Genomic DNA, 20,371 nt, shown 5'->3' with positions numbered 1-20,371 from the left:
TTTTCCTTAACGCTGTCCGGTAAGCACCCGTTTTGTCACTCAATAACAAAGCCGAAAAGAAAGCATTATTTTGTACTATTATTAGGATAGTTGGTGATAGTAAAAGACACCATGTGAAAATTCCTATACTTCAGATTTTGAAAAACACAGGCGCAGGCTTACTTAGGTTTATGATCCTTCTAACAGTACTCTACCTCTTCGTCTCCGCCTCTGTCTCTTGTTAATGGTACTACTATCGTTGCTCTGACTACCATGTCACTAATATAGATATATATCTATTACTCGTTCATGGGCTAAACTGTAATTGCTTCTTCCATGGCACCACCTGTTATCGTGCAACTTTCGTCAACGTTACTATGACGGATGGTCGCTTTCAGGGACATGAACCTAATTAGCGAGACGGATGTGGGGGATTTTGTTTGCTGCCCGGTATCGTTCGTTGTATAAAGTTCCTCGATTGATGTCGTTCTGAACGACGATCGCGGCCTAAAATCGTCCGTTTTATCACTTTGCACTTTTTTGCGAATCTTTACAAACATAGAGGTATTATTGCAGAAACAGGACTGTGTTAAAGGGGGAGTAGGCAAATCAAGACTGCTTCAGTCTCAAAAACAGGAGCTTCTTTTGCGTGCCGATCAAGCAGCCAGTCAAGTCTCGGTGATTATATATATATATATATATATATATATATATATATATATAAAGATATAGGGAAGAGGCGCGGAGTAGATGTTCTCGATTGCGAACGATCTTGTAGTCTTATGCAATCACTGATGAAACATAAGTTATGAATAACTTGTATTAAATTTTTGAACTTCCCTGATCGACGAAATTAGAAGTTGGGGTTTCAGTTCATTTGCAAGCAATAGTGTGTTTTATGTAACCTTGAGAAATTACCCTTTAGACGGCCCTTCATGTTTGCTGACATAAATATAGGCGTTTTTTTCTCCTGTTAGGTTAGCAAAAAGAACAGTATAGAAAAATATTCATATTTTGATTACTCATTGTTCTTACTGTGAGTTGTATCTTCACTCCAAATTTCCATATGCTTCATGGTTTCATGGTGTGTCGGAGTGTGTACGATACGTAACGCACTCCGGAGTTCATCCGGAGAAGAGACTACTGGGAACTATTTCTAATTTCCGTGAAGCCTAAATCTATAGGCGAAACTACGTGCCCATGTTTGCTCACTTCAACGTAAATTTGTTTTTGAGGTAACGACATATTTTGCCTTGATTTACAATAAGGCTGTACTGCCTAACGGTTGTTACCTCCTGCATCGTAGCGATATAACGTAGTAGCCAGTATGTGCTCTGTGCGCATTATCGTTTCGTAGCTAGTAGTCCAGCAAAGATCACGATCAATGTATGAGTTGCCGATGCTAAAGTATGATATTATCGTTCGATAGTCAATAGGATATGGAAGAGATATAAATTGTTCCAAAAAAATATTCAAACGCAGAAAGATCCGACCAACAAAACCGTCTAGCCACGCGATACTCTGTGTCGTCAAATGTTTGAATTAATGCCAACTTCGACGGGGTGCAATGCCCAGAAGACGTCGGATATAAGCGTTGCCTGTTTTTCCTAAGGCCTAAGGCGTATGGACATTTTTGTACATCGGCATTCGATTTTTACGGGAAATTGAATAATGTGCACAAATAGCTTATTGTCTAAACCGTAGAGATCTTTCACTTGAAAAACAATGAATGTGTTTGATTCTATGGGGAATTAGAACGAATTAATCTACGATACTGCGGAGTGACATTTCCATAAGATAAACAGAGAAACGCTTTGTTGTTTGACCACTTTCATATTTTTTATGCTTAAATAATTTAAAGATGTTTAAAAAATAAAAATTAAATCCTTACTTGCCATGCACAATTATTTTTTTCGAATAATTAATTGTTAACAAATACAGTATTATTCAGCTAATATACTTATTTTAATGTTTAATGTACTAGAGTCGTTTCCTATATCCGACTGACGTAATTTGAAGACGACCCAAAAACGCTGATTGAATAGGAGGCTGATATGCGTTGACATCGTGGAGGCAGGTGGTGACGCATATTATTGCATTTTAATTATTTTAAACCTGCAAAGCACCTATTGCTGAATTACTAGGCAGAAATCCATAGGTGAAGAAGAATCAATATGGATTCTAGTAATTCTATAAATAGTGTAACATCAGTCATTATATTTGACCGCAATGGCGCTAACACACAGTACTACAGATGGTGTCTGTATCTATAAAAATGCTAGCTTTTGCTTGGGTGCCTAATTGCGGTAGCATTGTTGTGCCTAGCTTTGTTTGCTAGAGAAACTTCTTTTCCGTTTCGTTGTTACGTCATCGATTAATCTCCTGAATGCTCCGTCTCCTACAAAGACCTGTTCTTCGTAGAAAACAGCCCATGGTATGTTTTCATCCGCGGGCCTGCTTCCTCTCTTTTTGCAATCCCGTTTTTTTTCCTCTTTCTCAATGGGCATCTGGCACAACAGACCCCTGACCCGTCCTCGGATCCGCATCGAAGCTACATCTCGCCTCATCGCTGCTCAGCCTTTCCTCGTTGACAGCTGACGGCATCTTCCTCCTTTCAGCGTTCGTTTGTCTGCCGGCCGCCACTTTTCTTTCGAGCAAATCTATTTCAGACCACCATCAATAGTAGCAGTGGCAGCACTCGTTCGTTTGTTCGGTTGTCTTCCTCTGGCCAACTTTGGTTGCGCTCTGCGCCAGGTCTTTTCACTGCGATGCCTGCTCTCTTACTCTGTTTTTCTCTGCTACAGTTTAGTAACTTGTCGGAGTATGGCCTTCTTCGCGTACCATTTCCTCAGCTCTCTCTGACTCCTCTGAGTTGCCAGCGGTCGTTTGGGTGGCCGGCAGTTAACGATAAAGGGTGTTCGTTTGCCTATAGCCTTCAGCCTTTCGCGTACGTCACTTTGCCCTCTTCTTTCCTATCCTAGTAGGTTCTAACTGCAGCTAGCTAGCAAACCAACGATGACGTGCCGCATCGGAGAAGGCAAGATACTCGGCACAAAAGCTAACGTGTGCAATCGGAGTATGAGAGACCCTTTCCAGCCGTCTAGCCCCAGTGTCCTTTCAAAATTTCGTGTAAGGCTTTGTGTAAGAACCACTGCAAGCACCCTCCTTACCTATGTGCCGGCCGACACACTAAACATCAGCAGCGCCACTTGGCCTGCTTCTTATCGAGTTGCTAGCACAAACCTTTCGCCGTCACGCCCCGTTAGACTTCTCGTTCTGACGAAAGCCATTACTATCCATCATCGTTTTTCGCAGTCGACTCGTTGCTGTGGACGTCTTAGGGGACACCAGTGTCAGGCTTAGAAAAGCAAGTAAAAAAAGCCTTTATTTGACGATTCAGCCCCCTGACTCATTATTCTTAATAGGGAAATGGGGGATCACGAAGGGAAAGCGGCGCGTGTAGTCGTTATGTAACTCAAATGAACATCAATTCCACCATTAGAGGCTGATCGTACTGTCTTGCAACAAGCATGCTCATCTTCATCCAAAGCAAAGCCGATTTTCAGCTCTGAGAAGGGAGGTAGCTGGGTTCTAATATCTTCGATATATCTAATATATCTAAAGCTGGAGAGTGTTCAATTCACCCTTGACATCACGCAGTAGGTGGTAGTAGCAATTTTTTTCTACATTCTCAATAATGCTTATATTCGTACGTCACACATGCGTCGAGCCAGCGACGAATGAATCGCCTATCCTCGATCAGTCTATCTATATATTGTTGCGACGGTGGTTTGGACAACTAAACTTCTCGATAAATAGGACCATACAAGTATCACTGCTTCGAGTTACCAACAATACATGACAGCACATAATGTATGCCGATAAAGTTACATATCGCTAATATCCGAGAGAACAAAGCCAAAGGCCGATAGTGAAAATAGAAGCTATTCTATGTGTATCCTTCTATTCTGTATGCTACCTAGCTACATCTAATAGCAATGTTGACGGCTAGAGTTAGGGACACACAGTGGTCCAGGTTCGATGTCATAGACCCACTTCGTTTCATGTTGAGAAGCAATGTCCGCAGCAGTACCAAACGGCCTAAATACTAGACGTAGAACCCCAAACATTTATACGCTACCAAAAATGAGTATCCGTCTGACTGTGTGACATAGATCGTCTATGCAATGTGGTCGCTTTGAGTTTTTTGGGCTGATAGTTTAAATTTGGTCTAGTATTAGGCTACGTGTGAGAGATTTTGTCGGTTGGTTGAATTTTCTTCCGAGGAATAGTTTCGTTATTCCGTAGAGCGTTACGCAATTTTGACCTATTTCTTCTTCAACCTATGACGTTTTGTGAAAGATTTAAACTGAAAGGCTGCTTGTTTTTTTTAGTTCTACAAAGAAACTTTAAATTGTATTTTCAAAAGAAAATGCTTTTTGCACATTTTTGGGACTACAAAGGAAAAAAAAACCGAGAAAATCATTAGGGCTTGATGATATATCAGTATAAAAGTTGGAAACTTCCAGTAGCGGGAAAAGGAAATGAATGCATCAACACTGCAGGAGGATTGCAACCGTTAACGTATAGGCCTGCAGTGAATCATAGGCTTTGTTTCGGACTCCGTATTACGTAGTTGTCGAAGTCTCCCGCCTAGAGTCTAACTGGCACATACTGCTTCTGTCTATATAACTAGCGTGTGTCAATTCTTGGTATGAGCTTGAACTTACCGAGTAAAGCCGTATATAACGAGTATTTGTTAGGCCTAGCTCTTAGAGTTGTGCATAAACAAAATGACGTTCAGCGAAATTATCTATACGTTCTCAAAATGTCGTTTTTGACGGTCGTCTTTATTTATTATAAGAACCATCTACTAGTTCGATTTAGTTACACTAAACATTAACGAAGACAATATTCCTTTTTTATTTGCAGGTAAATTTTTAGTAAACTTAGTAGTAAACACATTACGATGTCGCGAAAAGGCGCTACGGATAAATTTTGGCCTGGAAACAGCTCGACAACTACCTGAAGTGATAAGGGCGCAGCTGTCGATACAATGTCCCAAAAATGTTGAAAAATAATCGTAGGAGTCGATTGGCAATCTATGTTGTGTTCTTTTTTTTCAACGGCCGTTAACTTCTGTATTAATAACCCAGCTATATTAAACGTAACTGTCTGGGTCATCTCGATACATTTTCGAGCTCCTTAACGCTAATGCCCACTGAGGAATTGTCGAAAGCCGCACAAGAACGCAATAACGGAGACCATTGATTTCTGGGAAAAAAGCTTTTAATTTTGGTGGAGGTTTGGTGATCACAAAAAAAGCTGAGAATAACTGATCTTCGCTCAGATATCGAAAACTTATCCTGTTAGGCACAACGATTTCATTGTTTGGTTTTACAAAAACCGACTTTTGTCTGATAGCAAAAATAGTGTATAGGTGTGTCTATTACGATAAGCATCTCATTAAAATTTTCTCTAATTTGAACGTACCATAATAGGTTATAACGTGATTAGAAATTAGGGAAACCCAATATGAAGCACTTATGTATTTATACAGAGAGAACGGTCTGCCCAGTGATACATCAAAGACAGTATGGACCTGTTTGTGAGCTAATACTGTTTATAAAAGCAGCTACACTTCCAATAGATTAGCTCGATATTGAAATTGCGTGACGTTATAACTGGAATGCAGAAATTTACGTTAAATATTGGACAGATTCGTGTAACCGATGTTTTCCTTCCTTTGAAAAATTCTCAAGCACAGGTATTGCTTTCGGCTTTCCGGCGCCGTCTAAAGCAGTGGGATCAAATGCACTGGTCATTCTTCAGCAGTTGCCGTTCAAATACTTGAAATATATATATATCATATATGTTTTATATGTGCCGTCGCGTCTTAGCATATGTTCATACATGAGGACAAATGTGCTGCCCTTATACTATTTGTAGTGTTGCAGATTGGAGCTGTCCAAAAAAGAGAGCGGGCTTTTTTTTCAGGTTCCACTATGAGAAGTAGGACCGAGAGAGACAGAGAGAAAAATGTATCACCACTGCGTTTTCTCTAAGTTGTTGTTGTTGGAACCATAGTATGAACCCCGGCGTCTGTCGACGGATCCATTCAGCTGCCACCTCATTCGGCTTATTTAAGGTCAAGTCGGAGCGCCGTGCATCGCGTATACTATGCCAGCGGTAGTGGTTTTCGGTTCTGGGGCGTCCTGCTTTGCCTACTCCCCTTTCTTCAACAGCCTGCTCTACGTCTTGCAATGGCCGACACCAACCAACTTTCTGTTCTTAGAGGAATTCCGAAGTCTAACAGAATCGTGAAATCCTACATTCTGCCCGAGCGATCTACCTAGGGAAGCTACGCGCGCCGTGCCCCCGAAGAAAGAGATATTATAACACCTTATTCTTCTTTCTCGTCCTTCCTTCTCCGGCAAACCTCACGACGGCGGCGACAGCCACCTAACCTTCGATGTGTCCAGTATGAACATCGTGGTGGACCTCAGTGTCGGCATCTCATGGCAGAGACGCTACAAGCCAAGTTTTGCCTGGCTGCATCGTCGGATGCCACGAACCCAAGCCCCAAACCCTTCATTCTCGATGCAGTTCCACGGCGTGTTCTAGTCGACACGGCCTCGCTAGCAGCAGGGGCGGCCATCGCCTTTGTAATATCCTCGTGGTCTGTGGACAGCCGCCGGTGGCTAGGATTATTGCGGGCGGCTATTCGGGTATATATATGTATGTATGTGTGTGTGTGTGTGTGTGCTCAGATTTGGAATGCACTAGCGCCATCTTATTTATGCTGCGGACCACGGCTCGGGCCTTCTTGGTCATCTAGAAGTTAACGCCGCGGGCACATAAACATTCTAAAAGTTTGCCTTGCCTCGCAACAGAGTTCATATATACGTGGTTATACGGATGAGGATATGTGCACTTATGTATGCGCGTGCATGTGTGTAGAGAAGAGTCAGCCTAAGAAGGAGCCAGCGCGCGCGATAGAACGAAACGACGTGCCGCAGCTGCAAATGCAATTCGCTAGAACCCAAGAAGGATTGATAGCTTCACCGAATAGATGTCTCTGTACGCGTGCATGAATTGTAATCCATGGGTTGCACGGGCAAGCACGCAACAAGAATCACGTGCAGCAGTAGCAAATGTCAGTAAATAAAAGACTTGGAAAAAAAAAAGCAGTTCTGTGGGACTATTTTTGCTAATAATGCAATAGATACACTTTATTAGTATTATTGTTTTTATATTACTATCAATATTATTTAGTATAGTACTATTTGTATGGTACGTGTCACTAAATCGTTCACTTGGAAACGAAAAAAACTTTGACATACATTATGATATAGCCTGCTTATGCGATTCCAGTTGTCAACTCTCGTGACTGATAAATATCTAGCCTGCATGCAGAGTCTGTAGGTTAGTCGCAATGTTAATTATTAGAATCCGAAAATCCTTCGGGAAAAATTTATAGAACTTATGATAATAATATAACTCTATTGACCCATTTGTACTGTTTCCATATAAAGCCAGTCGAGGGTGTTATATATGATATATTAAACTGGTAGCAAATGGTAGAGTCTATAAGTTGTGTAGATCTCAACTTTAAACAAGTATACATTATTATTACTATTAACATCATCACAATTATCTGTTAATACATGACTTGAAAAACTGGTCGTGCTATAGGTGGGGTGGGTCGCTCATGGTGTTTTATTATTATAAGGTATGGACCCACTGAGAGCCTCTTTTGGACGTCGTCAAACATGAAATTTCCATTTGCACCTAAGTGCACCCTACGTGGGTCCCCTAGCCAAATAACGTTCGGATAATTCAATGCTCAAAAGGAATGAATAACCGTCAGTCAATAGTCTCGCCAGTATAACGGTTTCCCCAATTCGTAATAAGGGCATAATAAGATAAGGTTGCTTCTTCCGAAGAACGCTATGCCTTATTTGATTTTATTATCGTTATTTTTATCTATCATAGCATGGTTTCTCCCCCCCCCCCCCCACAAAAAACGCATATTAGTGTTTTTAACGTGTCCTGTTTGCTTAGTTTTCATCAAAAACGATTTATAGGTGCATTTCCAAATCTGCACTGTAAATCCAATTCGACTATAGGATTAAGTACGTATTATTAAGGTAAGCAAGACGAATCGACCTGGTTACCAAGTTTAAACTGAATAAGTTGTAAACAAAACAAATGTTTGTATCATACTCCAATAGAACGATACATATTCGAATGTAATTCGGTTAAGACGAAATGTACTTTGTAATATACATTAGACAGATCGATTAGCACAATCTGTTAAAAACCTTCGAGCCAAACTTTGAATGAGCCTTCAGTTATTTATTCGTCTAAAGCCCCAAAGGGGCCGACCCTATCGGAAGCTATTAGCATTGCTAACCGAGTATTATACTCATAGGGGGTCCTTTTCACCCGCCCACGCGGACGCCTTTCTTTAAGGGAGTATAGATATACTCCTCTGCTTAGCCATTACATTGAGCGGGATCAAAACCAGCTTAACATATCTATTTTCTCGAAGGTAGGAATCCACCTTGTCTTCTATCGCCTTGTCGTGCCTGCAGCCGCAGGGGCAGGACACAAAAGTTTTTACGTTGGCTGCCGCTACAGTTACTGCTCAGTGGCTCAATGAAGCCACTCGCGCGATGTTTCTAATGTTGTCAATATAACCTTTTGTCGCAGGTAACCTCTTTTACACGGGAGAAGAAAGTGGAGTGGTGATCGGCAGCATTGGGAAATCAGTTCATCGGAAGGGGGAGGAGGGACAGCAGCAGCAAGAACAACAACAACGGGACTTTCTTACTAATGTGTTCATTCGGCGGGTGTCTGACAGCTTCTGAATTTTTCTGACAGTCGACTAGAAATATACATTCTCCACTAGAACAATCTCCATCTTCGGCGAAAGAAATCCTGTTTTTAGATCGACTCTTAACTGTTACAAATCTTTGATATGGCTTTACTGCCGGATTTCTAAGGTACGCCTGTGTGTATAGAAGAACACCCTTTCGAAGTGCATAAAAAACTGGTGGCGTAGTAAGTATTTTAGTCTTTTGCTGTTGTACCTATTTGTACATGCACTTGTGGGTAACTCTGTTTAGATTCTTGCTAGTCAAAAGCATTAGGTAGCACCTGACATGATTACCGAGTTGGCATGAGAGGGAACACATTTACACATAGGCTCCGCTAGAGCAGCTGGACGTTCAGTAACTCACTATATATATATATATATATATATATATGTATATATATATATATATATATATATATATATATATACAGCCACGAACCGTAACTCGTAACCATTACTGATGCTGAGATTTCACGGTTAAATGTACATTGTTCTAGTTAACAAAAAGATGGCGGATTAGAGTAAAACCTAAGTACATTTAATCACCCAAAGGCCCTGCGTTCGGAGCAGCGTTATGTTGCCACTCAATAAGAAAAATAAAATTGCAAAATAATGTGTCAGTCGATGTCTATTAACATCTAGTTAGGTGATAATTTGGTGACACACTAACCTAACCTTAATCCTTGTTTGAGTCTTTTGCACCGCCTACAGCGTTGAGATTGTGATGGGTTGGCGTTTGGCAGATTACGACAGACGGCATCCGTCAACTACGTAACGAGTTACGTTATGTTACTTTGTATGTCCGTTACCCTTCCAGGGAACGCGCAGCAGTCAATTTTACCGTCCGGTTAAAACAGCCCATCTCGTTATCGTAAACGTAAGCAGGAGGCTATATATCTACGTAGTAAAATTATATTGCCATCTAAACCTAAGCATTGCATGTTCGAATTCTGTAGTTGCTACGAGCAGTTCTTTCATTATAACTGTGATCGAAGGGAATACGGTAGTACCGACCATAATCCGTGCCCCTTCTTCATGAAACGGAAAAAAAATGAACGAAGACGAACTGCAATGCATATAATTACGATGTGAAGTCTCAATAAAATCAGACAACTGATACGAAACAGTAATTTTTCTTATATCCAAATTCTGCCGGAGGCGGTGGGAGACTAGGCCTAGGAATTGTCCTAAAGAACATGGTATTCTATTGTATATGGTGCGGTGTAGTGTGACTAAGAAGGCGTGCACGAAAGGGTTTGATGTAACAAAGTCCATCTCAAAGGTTAGATATTTGTCACTAAGACGTTACAATTGTAAATATTTATTAAGGCAGCCTATTGATGTGGCATAATTTAAGCACTAGAGGTCCTGGATTCCCTTGTGGACTACTCTACGTTCAGTTTGATGCAATATTACTTTATTGACAGACATTGTCCCCATAGATACCGACAAGTTCCACGATTAACGATACAAATACAACACGATTCTCATGAGGATGACGAAAAAGAGTCAGTTTTCTGTGCAATGGATATCGGTTTTATCACTCGGTACTGCACTAATAATAGAACTAACCTAGGTCCCCTATTATTTGTAGTAGTAGTAATAGTATGAGGGTCAACGCTAAATCTGTCGACACTTCCTGTGTACCTGTCCCTACTATGCCTGGCTAAAGTAACCAATCCTTGGAACAAGTTATCAAGTAGGTTTCAAGTTAATTTCCTCCACTGTTCTTATTTGGACACTGAGCACCGATATGATCGAAAGATAATTTTAGCGTCTATCTCAATTTGCGTGTTACAGTTCTTCACACATTTATAAGGATAGTTCATAGATAATGGTGTTGACTAAATGCGTCACTGCTGCCATCCAAACCTGAGCTGCCATGATGCAACATGCCGATTACCTTAAGTTAGTCTAAAATATATATTTTAAAGTCTGCATTAGCTCAGTGGGATGCTTATGTTATGTATAATGCTAACGAGCTACTCCTACATCATTCACTCGAAAATTCAAAAATTGCTTGACTGTATGCTCCTCTGGACAAGAATTGCTGTTGAAAGACTATTGTCGAACTTTTATAGTTGCGACCCTGTTCCAACTCCTACAAATTAGATGCGGTCACAAAATCAAGCCAACTTCGCTGCAAGTTTTCGCAACACACATTGAAAATAGAAAAAAACTGGTTCTTCTAGTTGTACGACCATGTTATTTGTACAGGGCTACCAGGCCATCCTGGACAGGGCTCCCCTAACGAAGCTCACACATAAGGCACACCACTTGTCTATTATGAATAGCCAAGAATGAAAACACTTGACCATAGCGAAGGTGTTTCGGAGAGGTACCAGTACGTAACCGCAAGCGCCGTCTGTTGCGACTTTTTAGGCAGTTCTAATCGGGGCCGTTAGGCGAATCCCCAACAGTGAAGACCCTATTTGAGAATCTACACATCAGCTATGGATACTGGCTTGAGACTAAATTGGTTGAATAGAAACAATATAATATAGAAAATAAACGTTCTTAAGCACATCTGGTCGCACAAGCTCGATGATGCTGACGCTGCTTAGTTACTCATGCATGCGATACTATTTATTCATCACCTGCCAGCTTCTTTTGTGCGCCTGTTTCGGAGAGTGGCAAAAAAATGCCCAAATTTCAAATCCTAGCTAGGAATAAACGTATTTTCATTTGAACACATTACAAGTATAGGCAAATATGTATGTAATTTAGAGGAATCTTGCGTTCCCAAATTTCGGAAGTAGAATTTCCTTATCTATCTAATAATAAGGATGCCAAAAGCTTTTCCTTATTGTTCGACGGTCCAAAAGAAAAGAAAAGAAAAGGAAAACAAGTAGTAACCTGATGGCGCCATCCGGAGAACAGGAGCAAAACTAAAAGGGCATTTAGGTTGTAGCGGTGGCGCGCACTGCGCAAAAGGTGAATAGGGGCAGCTCGGTACACCCCTTTTACTTCATTGCTGTCGTTGCATTGCTACGTCTGACAGAAGTAGCCGTTGGTTGGCCAATGCAGCAGCAGGCGCGAAAGTACCTAACCTAGTCTGACGCTAAGCGCACTGTGGGATGGGAGGTGTGCCTTTCTGGACTGCTACACGCCCCTTCGTCTACGGATGGTGCAAATGGCATTTTCGCGTGCGAAGTCTTTCTGGATGGGCCATTGACAACGGGCCAAATGACCGTTCTAACGAAGGTAGAGGAAGCGAAGTAGCACCGTCAGCCCTCAGCCGACAGCGTACAGCCTTTCTTTCTTGTCTGCTGCTGTTGCAAAGACGGTAGCCGCGGCGGGAGACGTACACTTCGATCGCGAATACTAGTACTATCAGGATCAAGTACACATGCACACCCGAAGAAATGCGGGAGAGGACGATAATCTTAATTTATTTGGAAGGGCAATCGCACGAAAGGTGAACGGGAGGTCATACGCAGAAATACACGCATTCTCATCGATGAACGGTCGTGTTACTGGATGATGACAGACTTCATGGAGAAATGAAATGTTAAATTTTTGCCTACGTACTAAATCTCGATTGATTTGGAAATAAAAGTTCGTGATCACAAAATAATCATTTTCTGTCTGTATATTTTTGAGTGTCAAAGTCATCTTCTGTTGTGTTTACAACTATAACACAAGAACGGAATATTCCCTTCCAGTTCACGTCTAACTAAAATTCTTCAGGCAACGACGTTGCAGTAATAAATCCGCGTTTTATTACCACCATTAACTCCATCCATCGCCTTCTTCCAATGCCTTCCTTACCAGGTCGTAGCTGTCGGAATTTCCGCTTCGAACAATGCATAGATGGCGACGTAACGCTAATCGACCATACAACGGCCAGGCGGTGTTTCAAAAGATCTTCGGTACTAGACAAGGTCAATCCTCATCACATCGTACCTTAATGAGCGTCGAATTAGATAACCGCAGAGCGGCTATCTGACTTAAATTGTTACAACGACGCAAACCACAATGCTGGTCCCACTTAGGCAGCAACAGGCCCTTAAAGCATTGCGAATTCAAACCAAGGCCACAACAGCGGGTCGCTATTAGTTAGGGGTAAGATCGACGATAAACGAAACGATCTTGTCAAAGTGGAAGCTATCTTTTGGGCTGAAGCCAATCCCCATCGACCCCTTACTCATCCCAGAAAAACCGTCTTGGAGAATAGCTCTAACGAAAAAGATAGTGGGACTGTCCCGCATTGAGGGAAGAAGGCCCAGCAAAAGCGCTAGCATCACCATTACCATCACGATGACGCGGTTACGAAGTTGCTCCGTGACTATAATATTGTGAGGCGGCCAAAGGGTCCTCGACCAGTTTTCCTAAGGGGCTCTACATACCTCGTCGAGGTGGGTAGGATAAAACATGAGGATGTTTGCTGGTGTTAGCATAACCGGAGAAAAAAGTGCATTGGCAGCGCCGTGGCTACCAGCTTTCTCACTGTCCCGACCCTTAAAGCGCTTATCTCGACACTCTGTATTAGGTCCACGTTGCCGTCCAAGTTTAGATGGTACCGTCGTTAGCGGACCCATGAAAGTGGCGCCCGCGGAGGGTTACGTAGACGAGGCATCTAGATCGCAGCTGCAAACAAAAATATGGAAATGTAAAGAAAAATCAAAGCATTGGAAAGTTTGTTTCCTTTTCTGGCTAAACAAACGCAACGGCTACAACTGTAAAGCAGAGCAGCGCCTCTTGGGGCAAGCAGGAAATCAAGCGAGCGCTAGAATACCGATCCCACCTAGCGAAAAAAACTTGCTCGTATTATATAATATAATACAAGTTATTGCTACTAGAGCCAATGGCGCGTGTGCTATAATGATCAATAAACACTACTTAGTCGCCATGCGATCTCATCGACAGGAGGTTATTTGTGCTCACTTATTGCGAGCTACACGTGGTATCGTGTGGATTAGAATCGCAGAACAATGGTGTGAGTTTGCTTCAACTAATTAGACCAGCGAAGACTAGCTGAATAGAAGAAGATTAGCTGTTGAAAACGATAGAAATATAGAGAGTTAGTGCCTTCAAAGCTTTCCGATACCGAGGAAAATGGCTAATTTAATTTTGTTGATCTTCACGTGTAAGAACGATCGTCTGTTCAAACGAACTCAGTATATTTTAATACTATATAGGTTCTGTTGCTCTTATACAATTTAACAGTTTATTGTCCATTGCTTCACAGATTTGTTGAACGAATAAAAGAGCAGACACCTATGATAGGCTGACATGGAAATCGTTTGTGAAGAGGAAGCTGGCGAGCAAAGCCTGAGGGAAAGTCACATCTTATGGTAACATCGTATACTTTCTGTCATTTTCATTTTTTGTATATCAATACCTGTGATAATCAGAGTACATATTTTCAATTACAACATTGGATTATTAATTTAGTATGTTAATTTCATTATAACAAACCATTGTAAAGCCCTGTCGTTACATTCTTCCGCAGGTGAGCTTGACATTCGTTCCACGATGCGTCGACAATAAAAAACCTCTTAGAATTTCTCTCTGAACTCAGGAGATTGTTGGCCTTCGCGTTAGTTCAGTTCCGTGACAGTACAATAGACCAATCTGGGTTCAACCTAGGCCCTTAAAGCCATTGAAACTGATCGAAGCTTGATCGACCCAGTAGCTCGTGGCACCCAATTACAATGCTGATTGAACCTGAGCTCGGCCGATGGATTATGCCATCACAGGGAAAATGGCCCCTCGAATTATCAATTCGCTTCTGGTCGTATAAATGGGTCAAACGGATATAGCCTTATTGATGCCTAGGAGACTACAATGGAGTATTTGACAGACTATTAATATATCATCGTCGGCTAGAGTTACCACCCACGTACCTGTGATAGCCGGTAGTCGCCTTGGCCAATCTGGATACGACGATATCATTGCGAAGGTCTTTTTAGAACGCGTGTTCTTGTAATTAAATTTCATTTAGATTTTTACAACTCCAGTGTGTGTATGTCTGCGTTGAGAAATACAAATATAACAGGGATTTGTTGCAGAAGTAGTAGCATTTAACAGAGTGGAAGGATTGTGGCATTTCCTCCTCGTAATACGATGTTTTCTAGTTGAGATCAACATTTATTTTCCGTTACGAATCTATGGATTCGTTATTTTTTTTTTTTCTTTCTTTGGCTCTAGTGAGTATCGATTTCTGACTTTTAGCCAATATATTGCTGTAAACCCATCTTGATATGGTGATTCGCTCCTATCAACGGGGCCTACAAATGATCCTTGTTGTATTAAGCGAAAAGGACGATCCAAATCACACAATCACGTACAGGAGCACAACTGTAATATTATTATTAGAAGTTGGGCACAGAGCCCTATGATACATAGGGCTCTGTGCCCAACTTCTGATAGGTTGGTTGATGAAGATATATAAATGTGGTGAAACTTTGTTGAAAAGATAGTGGCTTCTATCACATTCAACCGGATTGGCCGATTATTGGCTAGGAAGTGCAGACAGCCTTGTTCTAGCCAATCTAACAGGCCATCATTAAATTTTGGACGTTTAGTTCGCAGGCAGGTTCCAAGCTTGCTTGACGTGCTTGAATATCATGATGTTACTTGTCCTAGTTAAAATTGATCCGATACACTACAGGCCAACTCGCTTCTGGCTCTAGCAGCCATTAAAAAATGAATGTCGGTATCCTAAAATTAGTTTTCATCCAAACCCAAAGGCGGAGTGCCTGGCTTTTCTTTGGTAATAACACCACCTATTATTAAAATATAGATCCTTATACACTTATCCTCTTCTGAGTAACCAGTAGGCTTAAAACGTTAATGAATTGGTTTAGTGCCTCATTATTAGGAGCACCGTGCGTCATTCTTCGCCGAACCTGCACTTCAGTAAAGAAGGCCCACACCGACCGAACACTTCGCGTTTTCACCGTAGCATTTTTCAATAAACAAATATGGCACAAGTACTTTTCATTAACAGTTGAATCGTGAATGCACCGCCACAAACACGATGACCGTGCGGATTTGGCGGCATAAAACAAATGTTTGTATTCGCTATGTATTCTAAATACTCATTATGTTCTTGTGATCGTGACGTAACACGTCGCCATCAGAAGTATCGCTGATAGCCTATGCGGCGCTAAATGAACAACAATGGAAGTCGGGGGAACTTTATGACTACCCCCTTTTCATTGACATGTGTGACTACAGTTTGCCAACTTTAGCGATGGTAATTAACGGAGAGTCATAAATCATTTTGACCAAAATAAATTTTCTGCTTTGCTTGCATATATTTAAATTTATGAGAACGACCGCAAAAAATTGATAAAAAAAAAATAACCACTACACAGAATTGTAAGCCTCTTTGACCTTCTTTGAACATAATTGTAATCTATCGTTCTCTTGAGCTCCCTTTAGTATTTGACTGTTCTTTTTTTTCGTTCACCTCCGAGAATCCGTCATGTGCTAACGAGTTTCCAGAATCTGCTCCTCTGGATCGTACCAATAACTTCCCCAACTTCGAAGCGTCTGGTCAGCGGAGGTCTTGCTTGTCGGGAATTTTGTTAACAAGCATGGTAACTAGACGAGCAGATCTTTTGTAGCTATCAACATTAATTTTTTTCTTATAGCCATAATCTCGCATCCTTATAATTTTATCTTTGCCAACGCTAAAGTTTGGCGGACAAGTGACGGCTAGTGATTGTTTTTTGTTGTCGTTCTCGGATACTATAGCAACGCACCCAAAAAGATACGCGTTATCTATCCCGAACTCTTCGCTTCTACGTTCGATCGTTTCTATAACATTTGATGTTCGTAATAACGCGACTAAGGATTGTTTATTTTCACGATGTACCTAGTTGATATACCGTCTCTAGTCTATTCTTGATTTCTCCGATAAGCTGCTATGGAACAGTCCTGTAGCATGTCTTGACAATTTTTTCGGTAAAGCGTCAGCTTTAGCCGCTCAAGTTATATATATATATATATATATAGCTGTATTTATGAAGCCTTCGACTATTACTGGCAAAAATGAATGAATAAAATTTGATTTATTGGCATTACATATAACTAATCTGTCATCATCATAATGGCAAAGACATCCATGTACCCAATGCATAGATGGCAAGTTTACTCGTCTCATTGTGCTCGGCGTGCAATGGTGGTCCAGTAATGATATAGAATACCGGCGAGACATGCGTCCGTCTGCCAGAAAGAGAATCTCTAAATAACGTGTTGATGAAATGTTCATTCTATTGAGCAATAGTGCAGGACATCATTAAGGACCGATTAGTCGAGCATTTTTACCTGTAATTTCAGAGAATACAGATATCCTTTATAATTTCGTTATTATCTATTAAAATGTAATTATTTACTTTCAAGATTGTTCGAATTCAATCTAAGGCTTTTCAGGAAGCATCCCTTATGGTCTGCTGAGTTCAACTTGCCCGGGTCTCAGGTTTTACACTTAAACTAGTAGTACCGGACAGAGGACTTGTTGCTTATAAAACACTAATTGTTGTAAACTAAGCGTTGGACTCGAATAGCTACCCCAACGATTGATGACGTTTTTCAGCATAAGGTGGAGTGTATATAATCGTCGCCCGCTGAGTAACTACCTTTCTTGTTGCCATGTAAACAAATTGAAGCTATCCAACTAAGTGTTACTCCCTATATACGTATACATATATACCTTCGAGCAATCGGCGGATGTACCCTCTACACAAATCGATCGCTGACTGCGTTGCACGCTAATATTTCCATTGTCTTACCTCTGGCAATGCGGTGTCTTCGTTTTGTGTATGTAAATGTTGCGTCCCGCGTCGGTTTCCGTTTTACTCTTTGCAAGCAAACATGTGCCAGTCACTGGGGCAAATGTTTGTACCATTGCTATTTTGACAATAATAGCATAGGCGCGACATTACATAGAAGATGGTATGCCCAAACCGGAACGAAGCTTATGAGAACGACGCTATATATTTGAGTAAATAGTACAATCAGGTCCTGCTGGCACTCTTTCCATGATATATGAACTTGGTATAATAGGGCGTTTACTTGGTGAGCTGTGTATCTAGTGAAGTAGCGGTATCTTGCCCTAGATAGTAGCGTTGTCACTGCAAAAAAGAGAACCGGCCTATTTACATCGGCTAAGGACAACAGACGATAGAAATAAGATGGAATAACAGAAACAAAATGCAACGCAGCTTCGTAACCTTTTGAAGTTTAGCGAAACCGTGGCCAACTTTCGGGCAGTAATAGAAAAACTCGGCTTATCCAATCTATTTATTTCCTACTGCAGAGTCGTATGACCAATGACAAATCTGGTACATACGTGTTCTTATTACGTATATTCGTCAACAGCGTTTTTTTTTTCTTTTTTTTGTAATATTACAATGTTACTTTGTCGCGTTGAGTATTTTCACAGGATACGCAAAGCGCTTCATAGGCTGAAGAGATTGAAAGCGTTGCACCCAAATAGCTCCTCTGACCAAATTCGATGAAACGATTTGTCTTAGGTTTGGTGGGCTAGCATCTGAAAATTCTGAATTAAAAAGTACTATTTGTCTTAGACCCGAGAGACTCTGCTGGACTGGGCCTAAGCTTCCTAAATTTAGAACGATTTTAATCGACACTACATAACCGGGCGTAGCCAGGACTAATAGATGTTTTGATATGTTAAACAGATCGTAGTAGATAGTAGAGAATAAATGCTGCGTTCGTGTAATGGATTAGGTAACGTATGCTAACCCTATTCAAAGACAAAGGGCTTTTATTAATTTACCACGGTTGCCGTTTAAAAATATAATCTAACCTTATTAAAAGACGACGCTGAAGTCTATCGCTGTGCATAGAATGGCGCTGTACTTTTCTCAACTTCATTCAACCCGATTTCCGCCTTCTTATATGTTAATCGTGTACAGGTAAGTGTGCGCAGTGACAACTGTGCACACTTACCTGTACATGATTTAATTTAAAGCCACCCTTATCGTCATTGTCGTCGACAATATCCTCAATATATGCTGTACAACATCGTAGCATCGAGATAATAAGCTGTTGTACGTAACTTTCCGTTCTGCTTCTGTGCGAGCTACTTAGGCTAACGTCATTTAACTGCCCCTGACTAACTGCTAACCTTTTCAGGTCCATTCCAACAAGTCTCCTCTAGAACGGCGCCGTCTTTTCCGTCTAGTCTCGGTCGATTCCACCGAGTCTAGACGACCGGGTCGAGCGATCTGCTTCAAATTGGCGTGCGTGTCCCTGGTAGATTTCTATTCGTCTTTCCTCATTTTGCTCTATGGCCATGGTCCCGCTCGACTGGGTCATAATACGCGTAGAACATGGAGTGATTGCGTTAATGCGGGTGAGTCGGATGACCAAATGTGTCAGAAAATTTTCTTCTATTACAACTGGGCACGATGGTATCAACGCAGACCAGAATTGACTTCCCGTTTTGACCTAGCCAACGGCCACAATATCAGAGACGGTAAACGCTGCGAAACACTGTTAGTTAGAGATAGGGACAGAACGAAGTTTTAACAAGATACTAACCTGCCAACTCGGGTATTGAGGCTAAGCAGCGCCGTGATCGTGAGAGTAGTCATCGCTGACTTGAGCTGTCATTTAGCGAATAGGGGCGGCAGTACAACAACCGCACATCGTTCCTCTTCTTCCTTCTCTTCGACTTCGGCCTTCCTTCGGCTAGTAATTGTGGTAATCGTACTTGTAGCAGCAGTAGTAGTAGTAGTAGTAGTAGTAGTAGTAGAAAATCACAGCGAGGCCGCGGCTCAGGCTGTCGATCTCTCGGAGTTCGACTCCGTGGTCGGCCATCAAGCATCTTCGTTTTACTTGCTAGATAGACCTCCTACACTTCGGCTGTTAGCCGCCACGATTCAGGTGCTTCACTCGTTATGCGTAATGACGATGATAATAGTGCATGCTACGTACGTATGGACGACAGATCGAGCTGCAGCGACAGCGGTAACATTTGGTAGTATCATCGACTATTATATTGGTCAATGACGCGCTGAAATCCACTAGCGCCGCTGTCACCGCTATTTAAAAAGCACATTATCGAAATAATGGTCATGGAATATTTATCAACTCAGATTCAATACGACAGTGAATGTGCAGGCAAGGACAGTCCGAGATGAGAGGAGGCGTCGGCTCAAAGAAAAAGTAGGATCATGATCGGAATATTCACTAGTCCCGTTTAAGTACGGCCTGTACAGTCTTATGACTGCGGCGGCCAACGTGCGTGCACCACTGCTGCAGAAAGGAGGTTGGGCAGACGGGTAGATATCGTGGATAGTCTGTAAGGAGGGATCTAATTGTGGCGCTATCGGCTCCGATGACATTCGTCAGAGAAAAGTCAGACCGAGCGAAAGGGACAGAGGAGTTCGACTAATGATGACCCTCAGAGCTCATAGTGAAATCGACTGTGGTCCAACCACTCTTATTGCAGTTGTTAACGAAAAATGTTGAAGTAGGACAAGTTATGTGGTAGAAGTTCAGCGTAGTTCTTTTTCTACCCGCTATGAA

The 20,371-nt window shown here is 41.6% G+C and overlaps 2 long non-coding RNA genes across 3 annotated transcripts; one reads left to right on the top strand and one right to left on the bottom strand.

Moving 5' to 3' along the window:
* The first annotated feature begins 9,750 nt into the window (after positions 1-9,750).
* Positions 9,751-16,903, top strand: LOC111249579 (uncharacterized). Its single transcript, XR_002672984.2, has 3 exons — positions 9,751-10,142; positions 14,052-14,157; positions 14,316-16,903. It is a non-coding gene; the product is annotated as an uncharacterized LOC111249579 (long non-coding RNA).
* Positions 16,904-17,010: 107 nt separating this feature from the next.
* LOC147755850 (uncharacterized) lies at positions 17,011-20,371 on the bottom strand. 2 transcript variants are annotated; one of them, XR_015326710.1, is made up of 4 exons: positions 19,382-20,371; positions 18,966-19,147; positions 17,605-17,946; positions 17,011-17,140 (listed from the first exon to the last, which is right to left on the bottom strand). It is a non-coding gene; the product is annotated as an uncharacterized LOC147755850 (long non-coding RNA). The 2 variants fall into 2 exon arrangements; XR_015326711.1 differs by lacking the exon at positions 18,966-19,147.

Source organism: Varroa destructor, unplaced genomic scaffold (assembly GCF_002443255.2).
Source record: "Varroa destructor unplaced genomic scaffold, Vdes_3.0 BEIS01000004.1, whole genome shotgun sequence".
NCBI lineage: Eukaryota > Metazoa > Arthropoda > Arachnida > Mesostigmata > Varroidae > Varroa > Varroa destructor.
The sequence above is the reverse complement of the archived record's forward strand: the minus strand, read 5'-3'. Positions and strand labels throughout refer to the sequence as shown.